The sequence below is a fragment of the Aquarana catesbeiana genome, linkage group LG08 (genome assembly GCF_042186555.1).
Source record: "Aquarana catesbeiana isolate 2022-GZ linkage group LG08, ASM4218655v1, whole genome shotgun sequence".
Classification (NCBI taxonomy): domain Eukaryota; kingdom Metazoa; phylum Chordata; class Amphibia; order Anura; family Ranidae; genus Aquarana; species Aquarana catesbeiana.
Window position 1 is genome coordinate 190,374,938 of NC_133331.1, and position 16,554 is coordinate 190,391,491.

The 16,554-nt window shown below is 46.7% G+C and overlaps 1 protein-coding gene and 1 long non-coding RNA gene across 3 annotated transcripts in view; one reads left to right on the plus strand and one right to left on the minus strand.

Annotated features, from left to right (window-relative positions):
• The window catches only part of LOC141106185 (uncharacterized), a 527,211-nt gene that overhangs the window by 290,766 nt on the left and 219,891 nt on the right, over positions 1-16,554 (minus strand). The gene's annotated exons all lie outside the window — the stretch shown is intronic.
• The window catches only part of OPN4 (opsin 4), a 168,537-nt gene that overhangs the window by 150,684 nt on the left and 1,299 nt on the right, over positions 1-16,554 (plus strand). The gene's annotated exons all lie outside the window — the stretch shown is intronic.

Genomic DNA, 16,554 nt, shown 5'->3' on the forward strand with positions numbered 1-16,554 from the left:
CCAGCGAATCCTTGCCACTTCTGAAGAGAGTCCCAAATTTCTCCCATATTTTCGGATCCCTGTGCGACGAGCCGCCCAGAAGACAAAGGAATCGCCCAGTATCCATACTTGAGTCGGGGGGAAACCTGAAATTAACACAAAAGGTGAGGGCGAACATACAGCGAAAAACGAGACGACTCCCATCTACCCAGCCACTGAAGTTCCGTATCGGAAAACCCTAAGCCAGAAGCGGCGGTGGCAGCGCCTATGCGAAATGAGTGAGTCGAAAAATCGCCCGCTGGTAAGCCTAAAGCCTCGAGGCAAAAACGAAAAGCTTTCAAAAATTGGAAGCGACTCAAAGAGGAGGAGTCAGCGTGCACGAAAAACGTAGGGGATGGGGGGCGCGCGGAAAGAAAAGGAAAGGCCAGAGACACAGGACAGAATGGCCCGCCACAGTGGTGCAGCACCACTCGGCGGCCCCTGCCAAGACTGTCAGTCTTCGAGGAGCGCAATAAAATGGTGACACTGCGCTCCGACAGGGCAACATCCTCCGATCGAATACCCCCAGTAGAAGACCTGGATTTCGCAACTAATTCCCCGATGCGAAAAGCCCCAAAAAACGCCCATGAGAAAGCTACTTGGAACAGCAAAATCTCAAACTCGGATGAGCACACCTCCGGCAACATAGCCAAAACATCCGATAAGATCTGTAAAGAAATGGGGCGCCTGGAATCAGGCAGATGAGTGATGCGTTTCCAGCCCCTCAATATCCGACGCACTGGAAAGGCTTTTGTGACATCCCCCCATCCCAGGAGCTGAAACCAAAAGGATAAGGCGGACATAGCCGAAGAGACAGTGGAACCCGACACTCCCTTATCCTGTAACTGGACCAGGTAAGCAAATAATATCAAACGTCTATCATCCGGAGATGAAATAGAGAACTCACCGCCCGACGCTTGTGACCACTCGTGCCAGACCCGACAATACGACGCCCACGTCCGCGGAGAAAGCGACGACCGAAGCAGTTCTAACAATCCCCGGAAACGAGGTTCCATAAGTGGGCCGGACAGGGGAGGCCCTCCAGCGAAGCCGACGGAGCCAGGGAACGAAAACGGGGGTACTGTTGGCGGGAAAGAGCATCGGCAATGTCATTGGAAACTCCCGGAACGTGTTTTGCCCTAACATAAATGTTAAAATGCAAACATCTTAAAACCAAAAAACGCAACAGTGACACAACCGGGGGGGAACTGGCCGATTGCTTGTTCACTACCTGCACTACGCTCATATTGTCTGACCAAAAGATCACCTGACGATTGCGCAACTGTTCGCCCCAAAGCTCCACCGCTACAATGATCGGGAAAAGCTCCAAAAGGGTGAGATTGCGCAATAAGTCCATGCGGGCCCATGAGGCCGGCCAACATTCCGCAGACCACTCCCCCCGAAAGAAGGCACCGAAACCACAGGAGCCTGCCGCGTCAGTGTACAACTCCAGCTGTGAGTTCGGTACCTCCTCCTGCAACCAACAAGACTGTCCGTTGTAGGATTGCAAAAAGGTTAGCCAAATGTCCAAATCCGCCCGCATGGGCTTGGTGATCCGAACGTGATGGTGCGGGGCCGTAACGCCCTTCGTGGCCCAAGACAATCGCCTGCAGAAAGCCCTCCCCATGCGTATGACCCTGCACGCGAATACTAGGTGCCCCAGCAGAGATTGTAGCTGTTTCAGCTGCAGTTTTTTGGACCCTTTCGCCAAATGAACCAGGGATAGAAGCCTGGTCAGCTTCTCCCTCGGCAGGCGAAAAACCATGGCCACTGTGTCGATCTCGATACCCAAAAAAGATAGTACCGTTACCGGACCCTCGGTCTTGTCCACGGACAGCGGGACGGCGAAACGCCGACAAACATCTTGAAAGACAGAGAGCGAGCATTGACACTGCCCACTGTCCGAGGGACCCACAAAAAGGAATTCATCCAAGTAGTGCAGCATGGACTGAGACCCGGCCTCCCGGGCGACTACCCACTCAAGGAAGCTACTGAATAACTCGAAGAAGTAACACGAAATGGCGCAACCCATAGGCAGGCACATATCGAAGAAATAGCTTCCCTGAAAGTAGCAACCCAGGAGGTGGAAACAATCCGGGTGGACCGGGAGAAGGCGAAAAGCGGATTCAATGTCCGCTTTTGCCAAAAGAGCGGAACGCCCTGCTGCCCTGATGAGGTGAAGAGCCTTATCAAATGACGCATAATGCACCCGCGATTCCTCGCGATCAATTCCGTCGTTGACAGAGGAGCCGGAAGGGTACGATAAGTGATGAATTAAACGAAATTTACCACTCGCTTTTTTGGGGACCACGCCGAGTGGGGACACCCGCAGGTTGTGGAATGGGGGAAGATCAAAGGGGCCCGCCATGCGCCACATCTCCAGCTCTTTCTGGAGTTTCTCGGCCACTACGGATTCAAATTCCACAGCCGATTTTAAATTAGCCGACATGGTAGGAGCGTCCGACGGGGAAAACGGTATCCAAAAACCTCGATCCAGGCCATCCTTTAGGATCAGGGCCTCCCTACGAAGGGGGTACCGGTCTAGCCAGGGCAACATCTCTAGGACGTTCACCGGCATCCTCCGGCTTAGGAAGGTCGGTCTTGGCTCCCGCTCTGGAAAATGTCTGTTTTCCCTTCCTGAAGCACCGGCTGGAGGGGTGTGCACCCCCAAAGCTAGAGCTCTCATGCCTGAAGCGACAGGCGGAGTACCACTTACAGTGGCTTTCGTTGAAAAGCCAACAGACACCTTTTTTGGAGGCGGCCGACGCTCCGGGTTGAGGAGCGCCGACCGCGGACTGAAAGGACGCTGGCCTATGAGGGCACATTAGCAACAACCATAGGCTACCATCCTGACAGTCGAAACGAAGCTCCTTGCGCGCCGCCATCTTCTGTCGAAACTGGGTGTCATACTGGAACCAGCATTGACCCCCATAAACCTTGTACGCTCCCCAGATAAGGTCCAGGTAGCAGAACAAGGAGGTCGCCAACTCTGGGTAACGCTCACAGAGCACACCCGCGTAGGCACAAAAACCTTGCAGCCAGTTCCCAAATGTTCTAGGAAGCTGCTTGACCTTATCGCCCTGTGTAGCGACGTCTACCCGCCGGGATTTGTCGACCGTTTCCCTGTCTGACGGAACTAGAGCGAGGAAATCAACGAAATCCCGACGCCATATTCTTTCCTTCGTCTCCTCCGGTATGTGGGAACCCGTGGGAGCTACAGCCCACAAGGCCCCTCCGGAAGGAGGGGAAAGATTTGCCGCCGCGCCCGAAACGCCCATACTAGAGAGAACCGACCTAACCACCGACGCTATACGGTCTTCAGGGCCCGATACAGAATCATCAACTGACCTCCCCCAAATCAATTCACAATCATACTCACTGATCCTTGGGGGCATCACCGATGACGGGCGATCAACGGGCGAGGCGGTGTCCCATGCGACTCCGGAAGACTGCAGGTTGGAACGGCCAGCACCGTGAGGAGCAACGGGGCCGTGTATGTTCGGGCCGTCTCGGCCGACTGATAGATCCAAAGGCGGGGGTCCCGCCACGGACACTGAAGGGTTCTCTTGGCCGAGGGCAGTGACTGTGCAGGTGCAGGAGTGTCTCTGGATTCTGACCGGCTGATCCAGGGCGGAAGCTGCCGCCAGCATGGATCCGGAATCTCCCGCCCAGCCGGGCGCAGGGAGATTGGCGTTACCCGCCATGTTGACCGCGTAGGAGGGGTTAAACCCCGGTGACTGGCGGGGGGAATCCGCGAGCCCTCCGCCCGACCGGGCACTGGAGGGCGTCCGAGAGCACGGGGGGGGGATGGCATCCGTGAGGGCCGAAAAACCCGCACCCGCCCTGCCGGGCGCAGAGGGGGCACATCCCATCCGGGATGCTAAATGGCATGGCGCGGCCTGGGTCTGGGACCTGTCCCCCACCCGTCCGGGCGCAATGGGAGTCCTGCCCTGTGAAAAGCCCGCTCCTGATGGCCCAGAAGCCGCCGAGTGCCCCGCCCATAGAGGCGCAGGGGGACCTTGCGACCTGGCCACGTCTGTATGATTCCCGTCTCGGGAAGAATTACCCCCCACCCAGCCGGGTGCTGAAAGGGCCGCGTTTTGCAAGGCACCCTGGCCATATGAATCCTGGGCCAGCTGCGACCCCGCCCAGGAGGGCGCAGGATGAGGCAGCCCGCACCCATATGCTCCCCTATGATTGCCCCCACAATCACCCCCCGCCCAGCCGGGCGCAGAGGGGTGCTGGGCGCGTGCATTTTTTGTGTTGTGCACGGCCAGTTCGAATACTCCCACCTGGCTAGGCGCAGGGAGTGAACTGGCCGCTAGGGGGAGCCGGTACCGAGCCGAGGCGCCGCCGCTGCACACGCCGCCGTCCGAGGGATCGAAAGCCGCCGGAGCAGGCGAGCAGCTCCGGCCCCCTCCAGCCGCCCTGCGAGAGGACAGCCTGGCCGAGGAGCGGAGCGGCCGCACACCCGCCGCCCCCCTGCTGCTAGCGGGGGCGGAAGCAGGTACCATGCAACGCGAGGCCGTGGGCCGGAGCGCTCCAGCTCCATCCAGGCCTCGCGCCATACACAGGGAAGGGGAGGGGGGGAGGGGGGCGAGGGGGGGGCTGCTGAGCGGGGGCTACGAGAACGGGGGGGCCGCACGTCATTCCGGATGGCTGGGGAAGGCGACCGACGAGGGGGGGCACGCCGAGAGCGAGCGGCCGACCCCTGCTTCCTGGCTGCTGGAGCCCTGGGAACCCGAACTGGAGAGGGATGGATGGGGGGAGGAGGGGGGGAGCAGTGAGAGGCTGCAGAGGGGCTGGGGCTGAAACGAGAAGGTGGACGGGCACGTCTGCGGGCCCTGCGTCCATCCGACACGGGAGGAGGCACAGGGGAAGGGGCAGTGGAAGGGGCAGGAGAGGGCACCCCAGGGGATAAGAGGGCAAAGAGCCAGTCAGCCTGACCCCTGAGGGCCAGCTCACGGACCTTAGCCAGGAGGTGATCCGTGTCCATAGCTGGAGCCGCAGGGTCAGGTCCGAGCTCTTCCATGCTTCCGTCCGAAAAGGACCATAATCCCCTGGGGTGCCAAACTTCTGAGCTCAGGCCCAACCCTTTTCCCCCTTGTACCAATCCTGAGTTATAATTTTCCTGCAACTCCTCCCTGGCCATGCCCCCATCAGTCAGGGCTCTCTTTCCCGATGGGCTCAAGAGGCTCTCATTTTTGTAGAAGAACTTCTTATGTATTCCATCCATCTTGGCTTTGTTAAATATTATGGCAGCTTTATTCAAAATAACAACCTCATCTTAATCTTTTTTTCTCTCAATAAGGGCTTATTGTATAAATGTAAAATTACAAAATTGTTATCTTAATCTAAACTAATCCCATTTTTACAAATTTCCCCAATAACCTGGATTTCATTTCCAACCAAAGGTTGTCTAAACCAGTTTCAATATATCTATATAATTGTTAAACTCATATTAGAAATTAATACTCATTATTACTTAATTTTACTTAATTTCCCTTTTTTAAATGCACTGTTTCCACTATCAAAGGATATTCAATTTGTGTAATACACGGTTAAATGTAACCTTCATTTTACCATGTTTGGAAAACAGATTCAAAATAATTGTGATCACATTGTTTACCATTAGATTCGTTAACCCAGCACATTTTGTTATAAATGTTTTGTCTAAAAAACAGAAATTGGCAATGGTGTCCTTCCAGCTTATCACTAACCTCTCATCCCAGCCACATTTCTTTCATTAGAGCACAAAGGAGGGGGTCACATCTGCGTACATGACACACACAAGCAATAGAACTAAAGGTCCCAGCATTCGCACACACACCAATATCTCTCTAAAATCGCTTACATTTTTCCCATTTGTACACAACATGTGCATATCATTCTCTCACTTTCTTTTAACTCTTTAATATTTCCCTGCCTAAATTCTGCTTTCCTTATTTTGTTTAAATAACTTTTATATCTAGCTTCTATGATTCTATGATCAGATGGGGAGCCACAGTGCTCATCCCATCTTCCCTCTCTGACAACATATAAAGTATTCTGTTTTACCTCTCATTTCTCTGTTTCTGACTCTAATGCCGCGTACACACGGTCGGACTTTTCGTCTACAAAAGTCCAACGGACGCTGACGGACTAAAGCTGGCTGGTAATCCGATCGTGTGTGGGCTTCTCCGGACTTTCAACGGACTTTTTTAGCCTCAAATCCGACGGACTTTAGATTTGAAACATGCTTCAAATCTTTACGTCGTAAGTACGACGGACCCCGAAATCCGCTCGTCTGTGTGCTAGTCCGACGGACAAAAACCCATGCTAGGGCAGCTATTGGCTACTGGCTATGAACTTCCTTATTTTAGTCCGGTGTACGTCATCACGTACGAATCCGTCGGACTTTTGTGTGGTCGTGTGTAGGCAAGTCCGTTCGTAAGAAAGTCTGCCGCAAGTCCGCCGAAGGTACGTCGGAAGTCTGTCGGACAGGCTGTCGGACTTTTGTAGACGAAAAGTCCGACCGTGTGTACGCGGCATAATAGTTGTAGTGCCTGATCCCAAATTCATCCCACAACTTAACATGAAAATGTCCCTTTCTGTCTAGTTCTAATGTCACCCTTGATCCATCCTGCTCACATAGATAGCTGTTTCTCTAGCTGTTTACTCTGCATGATTCTTAGTCCCTGTGGACCTTGGTAACCCAGTTACCCAATGTGGATCACTGTCAACTTTAACCATTAATCTAGGGGCTCAGTATAGGCGGAACCACACCTTCGGTTCATATATAGCGCTCCTCTTGCGCTGGGCATTTTTGAGGGTCTCTTACCCTTCATTCCCTTACTTAATTCAATGCCCATAATGACTGGCCAGTCTTCTCTCTTCTCTACGTGTGCCTATACCCTCTTGCCTCTAAACTACTTTATCTAGCAGATGTACTACATATACCTGTGAACAGCACTATTCTTCCCTTTCTTATCTATAACACTCCAATGGACAATAGACAGGGACAACATAACATATAACCACCAATCAATACAGTTCGATTAAGGGGAGCAAAATAGGTACCCTTTGTTCCGAAAATGCCTTACCGATCAAGGAAGTCTGATAACTCAAATGTAAGCAAAAGGCTTACCTCAGCCGGCTGATTATCAGAAATTCCCGGATCGTCTCAAGCTCCTCGTTTCGGATACTCAGGGTCACCTGGAATCCCCTCCTAAGGCAAAGCTCGCCATGCTGATTCGGTTGAATTGATGATAGGCAACTCCTATCCTCATATTGATTAGTGGTTCCAAATTAACAATAACTACTGCAGTAGGGAACAGACACAAAAGATACGCTCTGCATCTTTCCAAATAACTGTTCTGCTTTATTATGACGCAATTGAAGGTTTTTATGCACATGATTACGTAGGTATCACATTAATATTACAATTGTACGTTCATGGTAACAAGAGGCGTTGCATAGGCAGGCTTATTCTAATCAGGACTCAAAAGAATGTAAACATTTACTGAAAATATTATTAGTGCCGTGTGCACAGTGAGGGCAGTGTGCAATACATACAAAATACAATACAATTATATACAGAACTTACAAATTTCCATTACAATCTGTTATGTGGCCAGAACAGGCCACTAGGGGACAAAAGTCTCCAATATGTATCATGGGCATAAATATAAATAAATGTATATAGTATAATATAATTCATAAACAATATAGGGTATTGGCAACCATTCAGTCAGTGCTCTATATAAATATTTATATAGAGCACTGACTGAATGGTTGCCAATACCCTATATTGTTTATGAATTATATTATACTATATACATTTATTTATATTTATGCCCATGATACATATTGGAGACTTTTGTCCCCTAGTGGCCTGTTCTGGTCACATAACAGATATAGTATGGTAATGAAACACATTATGGACGCCTTCTCTGATTCTTGTCGCAGGTGTGTTTTTGTGTCCCCTGGTTGGTCGTCTGGCCTGGCAGGCGGTGCTTCAAGAGTGTGACCTCTCGTAAGTCACGTCGTTGTTCTCACTGCCCTGGTCTAAGTCGTGTTGGCGATAGAGGCGCCTGGGATTCTCCCTCTGGGAAAGAGGGGAGGACAGTCCTTTTAGGGGATTTCCATGTGGGAGGCCTTTTTTTCTTTTTCTGCTGGACACACATTATTGGGCAACTATACTGGATTTATGCACCATACGGTGGATGTAATTACTATTATATCAATGGAACCTATATATGTATACCAATTCTATCTATGTATATTTTTCCAGCAGACTGACCCTCTGAAGAAGACCCAAAGCATAGGGGTCGAAACGCGTCAGGTTTAATATTCATGTTACCAAGCGTTGTTATGAATATGTGTCTGCCAATGTATGTTCAGCTTATCTAATTTAATTGTATTTTAAGTACCCCCCACTGGAGCTCATTGTTTTAGCTTTCATGGTACATATTTAATAAACTTGTTATACTTTTTTTATATATTATTGACTCCACTTCGTCATTGTGCTGCCTAAAAACCCCACCCTAGGGAAACTTTTTCTTTTGTTTTCAGTGTCTGCGACCACAGGCTCAGGTAAGAGATGGATGCCGGCATATTTTTGATACCTGTTTTTGTTTGGTTTCTCTCTTTTTAGGTGATCGTGATGTTGTGGATCGAGATCCTTTCACATCAGAAAGTGCCCAGATCCTGATCGGGGAGATCATGGGGTGTAATTTAGAATTGGGAAACCTCAAGAAAAAAATGAATGATGTTATTCTAAAAAATAATAACATCATTGATGTTTTGGGGCGAATTTAAAACCCCCACAAAATCACTTTCTTTTTTTGTGTGCTACAATCTTAAAAGTTTTTTAGCGATGTTTTGAAAACCCAAATTTGGAGGATACACACAGTGTGCCAACATGTGCTATCTGCCATCACGGGCGATCAATGGATGCGTTTTGGGGGTGCAACCCCTTCCTCAATAATAAAGTAGCGGTGAGGAAGGGGTTGCTCCCCCAAAACACGTCCCTTGATCCCCCGTGATGGCAGCTAGCACATGTTGACATTCGTAAATTGGTGTGCATCTTCCAAATTTGGCTTTTCAAGGGGTGACTTCACCCCATCTGAATGCAATATTAAACACAGTTCCTAAATACTCATGTCTGATATTGCCTTCAAGTTTTACCATATGTGAACTTTGTAAGTTCAATTTTTTTGTCTTTCTTGTTGGTTTTACACATGCCTGTTTTATCGTAAATGGACATTTCTATTTTTGATAATGCCACCCCAAAAATTGTTATACAACAAACATGTTGGTTTGCTTTAAAAACCTTTTCTAAATGCACATGTGATTGTGCAGGTATTAAAATGTTTGTTAATCAAGAATGTGTGGATTATTGTCTCAATGCTACAACACTTTTGTGGTCATGTAATTGCTGTTTTCTGTGAAAATGGGGGTTATTTCCTAAGGGCAAATCCTCTTTGCACTACAAAAGAGGATTGCACTACAAGTGCAGTTTCAGTGCAGTTTCAAGTGCACTGGTAGTGCAAAGTGTCTACGCCTTTAGTAAATAACACCCAACAGTGCTTTGTATAAAAGGTTACACAATCACGCCATTTTCAGGACTCCCCACATTGCTGTGAATGGTCAACTAAAACAAACACAAGCAGTAAATGTCACCAAAGATTAGCTATTTTTTTTTTATTTGATAAATGCTTCACAAATTGTCTGGCATATTGATGGCCCCCCTACCTGCAAAGAACTCAAGGTATCTTAACCGGACATCACGGGCACTCAGGGAGGGCAAGCCAGGACGGCCACTTTCAAGCGCCGTCAGGGTTGTATCATGTAGAATTCCGGCCCCAGGCCCAACTGAGCCAGCATAGTTGGCAGAATGTTGGCATAAAAAGTTATGTAGAACACAGCACGGCAGGATTATATGATTAAGTTTATACTCCGCCATATGGATGGGTGTCAGAAATAGGCGGAAGCGGCTGGCCATGATTCCAAATGTGTTCTCCACCACTCTTCTGGCTCTGGCCAGCCGGTAATTAAAAACCCTCTGTTCCGGGGTGAGGGTCCTCATCGGGAATGGCCGCATAAGATGGTCCCCCAGCGCAAATGCTTCATCCGCAACGAAGACGAATGGGAGTCCTTCCACATTGTCCTCTGGAGGTGGCAAGTCCAGGCTGCCATTCTGGAGACGCCTGTAGAACTCTGTCTTGGCAATGACTCCACCATCGGACATCCGGCCATTCTTCCCCAGGTCCACATACAGGAAGTCGTAATTAGCCGACACCACCGCCAACATCACAATACTATTGAACCCCTTATAGTTGAAATAGTACGACCCCGAGTTGGGTGGTGGGACAATGTGGATGTGTTTCCCATCAATTGCCCCTCCGCAGTTAGGAAAGTCCCACCGCTGGGCAAAGTGGGAGGCCACAGTCTGCCATTCCTGTGGCGTGGAAGGAAACTGTTGAGGAAAAAAAAACATTATTATTTTTGCACATAACCATGGAAAGCAGATTATAGACACAAAACATTCTTGCCCAACATCCAGATCACATTTATTAAGGGGAATTTTACAACACCAAAGTATAAGGTACACCTATCATATTCCCCCTCCCACCCCCTCTCATGGGCCATTTCTAACATTATGGGGGGGGGATCTTGGACAGGTAACCCTCTTCACTTCATTGAGAGATGAATGCCTAAATATAGGGTATTACTTGGAACAGCCCCTCCTTAGTTACACTATTGGCAGCCCACTGGACAGGTAAAAGAAGTGTCATAATACAAAGATATAAATACACACTGTACACATTAGAGCACATTTTGACATTCTGCTATTACCTATCAAGATAATAATAGGATACAAAAACTTCAAACAGTACCATTTGAAAGTATTCAGGCAGGCCCTTGCACTACATGCTTTGGGGAATTCATCCATAAATATGACCACAAAAGAGAAGGGTGTAGCGTGTATGGGTTTGGCAAAGTCAGCAGATAGATGATTGAGGATAGATAGAGAATTGGGATCAGCTGACTTAGCAGTTGGGGGGAATGATTTGGGGACACTAAAAAACAAAACCTCTGCCACTCTGAATTTAAAGCCAAAATCACATTTGGAAAAATTTTAGGGGGTGTTTGGGTGTAAAGCACTACTATGGAGCTGATAAAATACATTGTTAACTGACTACATGAGGTGAATATAGGGCAGGATTGCATGCTGGGGAGGTAAGTGAAGGCAAATATGTATGAAGGACTAAAAAAATTATTACATAAAAATCCAGCATGCATGAGGACAAAGGGGACATTCACAGCATATTACAATCATGGTAATTAGGGAATGAGGAAAGAAATACAATATATTATCAAACATTCAATACAATAAAATGTGATATTAAAGGATAAATCTTACCTTCATATACTCCTTCTGCAGGACCTGGATGATGGCAGAACAGGTCTCTGGGATAATGATACCCAGAGCCTGGGGGGAGATGCCTGTCGAGAACTTGAGGCCCTGCAGGCTTCTACCTGTCGCCAAGTACCGCAGGGTAGCGACGAGCCTCTGCTCCGGAGTGATGGCTTGCCTCATGCAGGTATCCTGCCTGCTGATATAGGGGGTAAGCAAAGCCAGCAAACGGTGAAATACGGGGTCCGTCATCCTGAGAAAGTTCCTGAAATCATCAGGATTATTCTCACAGATCTCATGGAGCAAAGGCATATGAGAGAACTGGTCACGCTGAAGCACCCAATTCTTGGTCCATGAACTCCTCCCCACCATGTTCATGGACTGGACTTGTGTCAAGGTCAGGACCCCAACACCAAGCCCCCGCACAGCACGAACTCTACGAGGAGTACATATACGCAACATGGCTAGAAAACGGTTGGCTGCTCAGAACGAAGTAACAGAACGCACTGAAGAACAGCAAGGCCTGTGAAGAGCGACCTGAAAAACAGTAACGAACTAACAAGAACACAATGACTATAAGCCACACGGAACTTGCTTGCACGCACTGAAGAGCAGATACAAACCCACAAGCACAAACTGAACCGCAGAAAACGATCTGAAAGCCACGAGTCCGAAAAAGCGCGAATCGTCTCTCACCAAATTTTTACTAACATGAGATTAGCAAAAGGAGCCCAAAGGGTGCCGTGCTTGGTTCTGAACTGGCCTTTTCTAGTCTCGTCGTACGTGGTTGACGTCACCGCGTTCTTGGCAATCAGAAATTCCGACAACTTTGTGCGACCGTGTGTACGCAAAACAAGTTTGAGCCAACATCCGTCGGAAAAAATTCTTGGATTTTGTTGTCGGAATGTCCGAACAAAGTCCGACCGTGTGTACGGGGCATCAGTCTGCATCCTATTATTTCAGTATGAACGGTCAGATTTATACCCCCAAAAGAATTGCCATCAAGTTATGATGTTGCCAGCCCTCTCTAGAATGGTCAAAACTTTATATTTCCTTATGATCCAGAACTCCTTGGTGTATACCAGTGTTAATTTCGTTGACTAAAACGACTAAAACATTTTAGTCGACTAAATGAATACTGTTTTAGTCAACTAAAATACGACTAAAACAATTGAGATGACTAAAATACGACTAAAACTAAAATGGCATTTTAGTCAAAAGACTAAAATGGGACTAAAACTAAAATGGCATTTTAGTCAAAAGACTATGACTAAAACTAAATTGAAATTTGACTTCAAAATTAACACTGGTCTGTAGTGCATGTTCATACCTCAATACCATAAATAATAAAATATTTGATTTTTCACTCCAGCAGTATATAATGAGTTTTGAAATTGTAGAGAAAGGTTAACTAATGCATTACAATTTAATTACACCCAATCGATTTTAGACCACTAAAATGAGTTTTAGTTGACTAAAATGTACTGGAGATTTTATTTGACTAAAACGTAGGACATTTTAGTGGACTAAAATGTACTGGAGACTTAGTTGACTAAATACGACTAAAACTAAAACAACTGCAGAAGACTAAAATGGAACTAAAATTAAAATGCCATTTTAGTCCTAAGACTAAAACTAAATCTAAATTTGCTGCCAAAATTAACACTGGTGTATACCATCACCTACTGTATAGTAAATGTTTCCATACTTTGGCAAATACTATTTTATAGAGATAGTTTCTGTAACACATATAAGAACAATACAGGGCTTGGGGAGATTGGAGAGTAGCCATTGAAGAGTGAAGCTTACTAAGGCAGAGCAAGATCTTCATCAGTCCTACTCATGTGCTCACTAGCAACCTATGACAGCAGCGGACAATGGGTACCATATGCCTTGGTATTACACTCTTTCTTCAATATGTTCCACTCTGAATGCTTTCCTCTACTGTCAATCAACAGAAATCTCACTAGGCCTTAAGGTGATCAGTGTTACATTATGGCCTCTCCAGATGCAGATAGCAACAACCATCTTTTTACAGGGCTCCTTGTGTGGAGGGGAGACCTAACAAATCCCTTTCAAGCAGTTTACTAGATCTGGACGAGATCTCTTTGCCTTGCTGCTCCTAAACTCTATACCCTCGCTGCTTCCTTTTAGACCTCAAACAACTCTGTACCCTTGCTGCTTCCTCTTGAACCTTGATAAACACTGTACCCTTGCTGCTACCTCTTACACTTTGATAAGCTCTGTACCCTCACTACTACCTATAAGACCTTTATACTATATACTCTTTACCCTCACTGTTTATTCCTAGACCTTTAACAACTCTGAACTGTTGTTATTTCCTCTTGGACCTCAACATATTTTATAACCTTGCTGCTTCCTGCTAGACCTTGATAAAATCTTTACCCTTGTTGCTACCTCGAAGACCTCTATAAACTCTGTATCCTTGCTACTTCTTTCTAGAACTCAATAAATGATGCACCTTTACTGCTTCCTCCTAGACCTTGGTAAATTCTATACCCTCGCTGTTAACTTCAAGACCTCTATAAACGTGGTATCCTCGTTATTTCCTCCATGACCTCCTGCTTTCTCCCAGACACTGATAAACTCTGTACCCTCACTACTACCTTCAAGACCTTTATATATTCTGTACCCTCTCTTTTTCCTCCTAGATCTCGATAAACTCTGTACCCTTGCTGCTTCCTCCTACAGCTCAATAAACCCTGTACCCTTGCTGATACCTACAGCTTGAAAAATTCTGCAGTGTCGCTGCTTCCTTCTAGTCTTCAAATTCTGTACCCTTGCTGCTTCCTCATAGACCTTGGTAAATTGTGTACCCTCACTGCTTCCTATTAGACCTTCATAAACTTTGTACCCTCACTGCTTCCGCTTAGACCTTAATAAACTCTGTACCCTCACTGCCTTCTCTTAGACCTAAATAAACTCTGTACCCTCAGAGCCGGTTCACACGGGGGGGCCCCGTTCAGGCGACCTAGCCGCCTGACAAGTCACCTCCCGTTCTGTACAATGGAACCGTTCTAATCGGAGCGACACAAGTCGCTCCGACTTAGAAGAAAGGTTCCTGTACTACTTTGGGGGCGACTTGCATAGACTTCTATACAGAAGTCGTCTTGCAAGTCGCCGTGGCAGTCGTGTGCAGGTCGCCTCGGTGAGGCGACCTGCAAGTCATGCCGCTTCTAGTGTGAACCGGCTCTCACTGCTTTCACATGTTTAATCCCTCTCTCTTATAACTGCCTGCATTACTACAGAGGAATCATCTTCATGGTGCATTCTGAATAAAAATAAAGTCCACACAACTGTCATTCATTAAACAATTTTAAGACATTTTATGAAATTGTTTTTTTTTAATTTGACAGCCATTAGGCACTTGCAACTTTTACAGTACCAGTATTACAAATGGTGGCTGGGGCAATTTCTGTTAGGGCAGATTACTTCACACAGAGATCCGATCATGTACTTTCTTTCCTCACTTCAACTCAATAGAGGATGCATCTTGAGGGGGGGGGCATTTCCAACAATGCCATATTCCCCCTGCATGGAGAAAACCAAACACTGGTATATATGTCATCGTTTCATCGGCAGATGAATATCTGGAGATATTAACCAGTTCAATACCTGGCCATAGTAAAATGATATCCTTGACTTTTAGGGGGGATATCTGAATGATGCCTGCAGCTAGAGGCATCATTCAGATATCATTCTTTTGCAGCCGGTGATTCTGTGCACGATAAGAATGATCATAGTGGCAGTTCCGCCGCTTGATCGTTCTTATAGGTGACGGGAGGGGACATCACCCCTCCCGCCGCTATCCGGTGCTTCTCCAGGCTCTCCCGTGCCATCGGGGGCCCGGAGAAAGAATCGTCCGGCGCCGGATGAGGACGATAGAGATTTCTGGTGACCAGATGATCACCAGTCATCTCTATGACCGTCGGAGGCCCGGGCGCGAAGTTATGACGTCACACCCGGGTACCCGGAGATAAACGAAGCCGTCAGCATGAGATCGGTGAATTTTTTTTTCCCGATCTCATGCTTTCCAGCCTGCAGGAAAGATGTGGGGTCTTATTGACCCCACATCTCTCCATAAAGAGGACCTGTCACATAGATTCCTATTACATTCCTTGTAATTGGAATAAAAGTGATTAAAAAAAAATGTAAAAAAAAAAGTGTAAAAATAAAAAAAATTTAGTAAAATAAAAAAATAAATAATAAAAAAATAAAATTAAAATGCCCCTGTCTCCGGTAGATTGCGCTCAGAAGTGAACGCATGCGTAAGTCCCGCCCACATATGTAAACGCCGCTCAAACCACACATGTTAGGTATCGCCGTGTGCGTTAGAGCGTGTGCAACAATTCTAGCACTAGACCTCCTCTGTAACTCTAAACTGGTAACCTGTAAAACATTTTAAAGAGTCACCTATGGAGGTTTTTAAGTAATGAAGTTTGGCGCCATTCCATGATTGTGCGCAATTTTAAAGCGTGACATGTTAGTTATCTATTTACTTGGCGTAACTTTGTCTTTCACATTTTACAAAAAAATTGGGCTAACTTTACTGTTTTGTTATTTTTTAATTCATGAAACTTTTTTTTTCCAAAAAAAGGCGTTTGAAAAATTATTGCGCAAATACCGTGTGAGCTAAAAAGTTGCAATGACCGCCATTTTATTCCTTCGGGTGTCTGCTAAAAAACATATATAATGTTTGGGGGTTCTGAGTAATTTTCTAGCAAAAAAATGATGATTTTTACATGAAGGAGAGAAGTGCCAGAATAGGCCAGGGATTGAAGTGGTTAAAAAGAATAACCTTGCTCTACTCATGCCTTCATTGAATTGCAACACAAACCCTTTGTACTGGGGCATGCTTTTTTTAACTGTAAAAATCTACAATATCCTCTTAATGACCCCCCTAATATTTCTCTATATAGGTAGCTTTTTTCCATATGCAGTTTATTGTGCCTAAGCAGTGATTTTAAAAATATATCTTTCGCCTTTGTTTCCTCCTAAAAATAACAGTGTGCTTTGTGTGCCTAGGTACTCCTTTGCCATTAGCTGTATATTTGAAGTGTGAGATCATCTAAGGCACATGTGTGGAACACAAGGCCCGCAGGCCGAATTCAGCC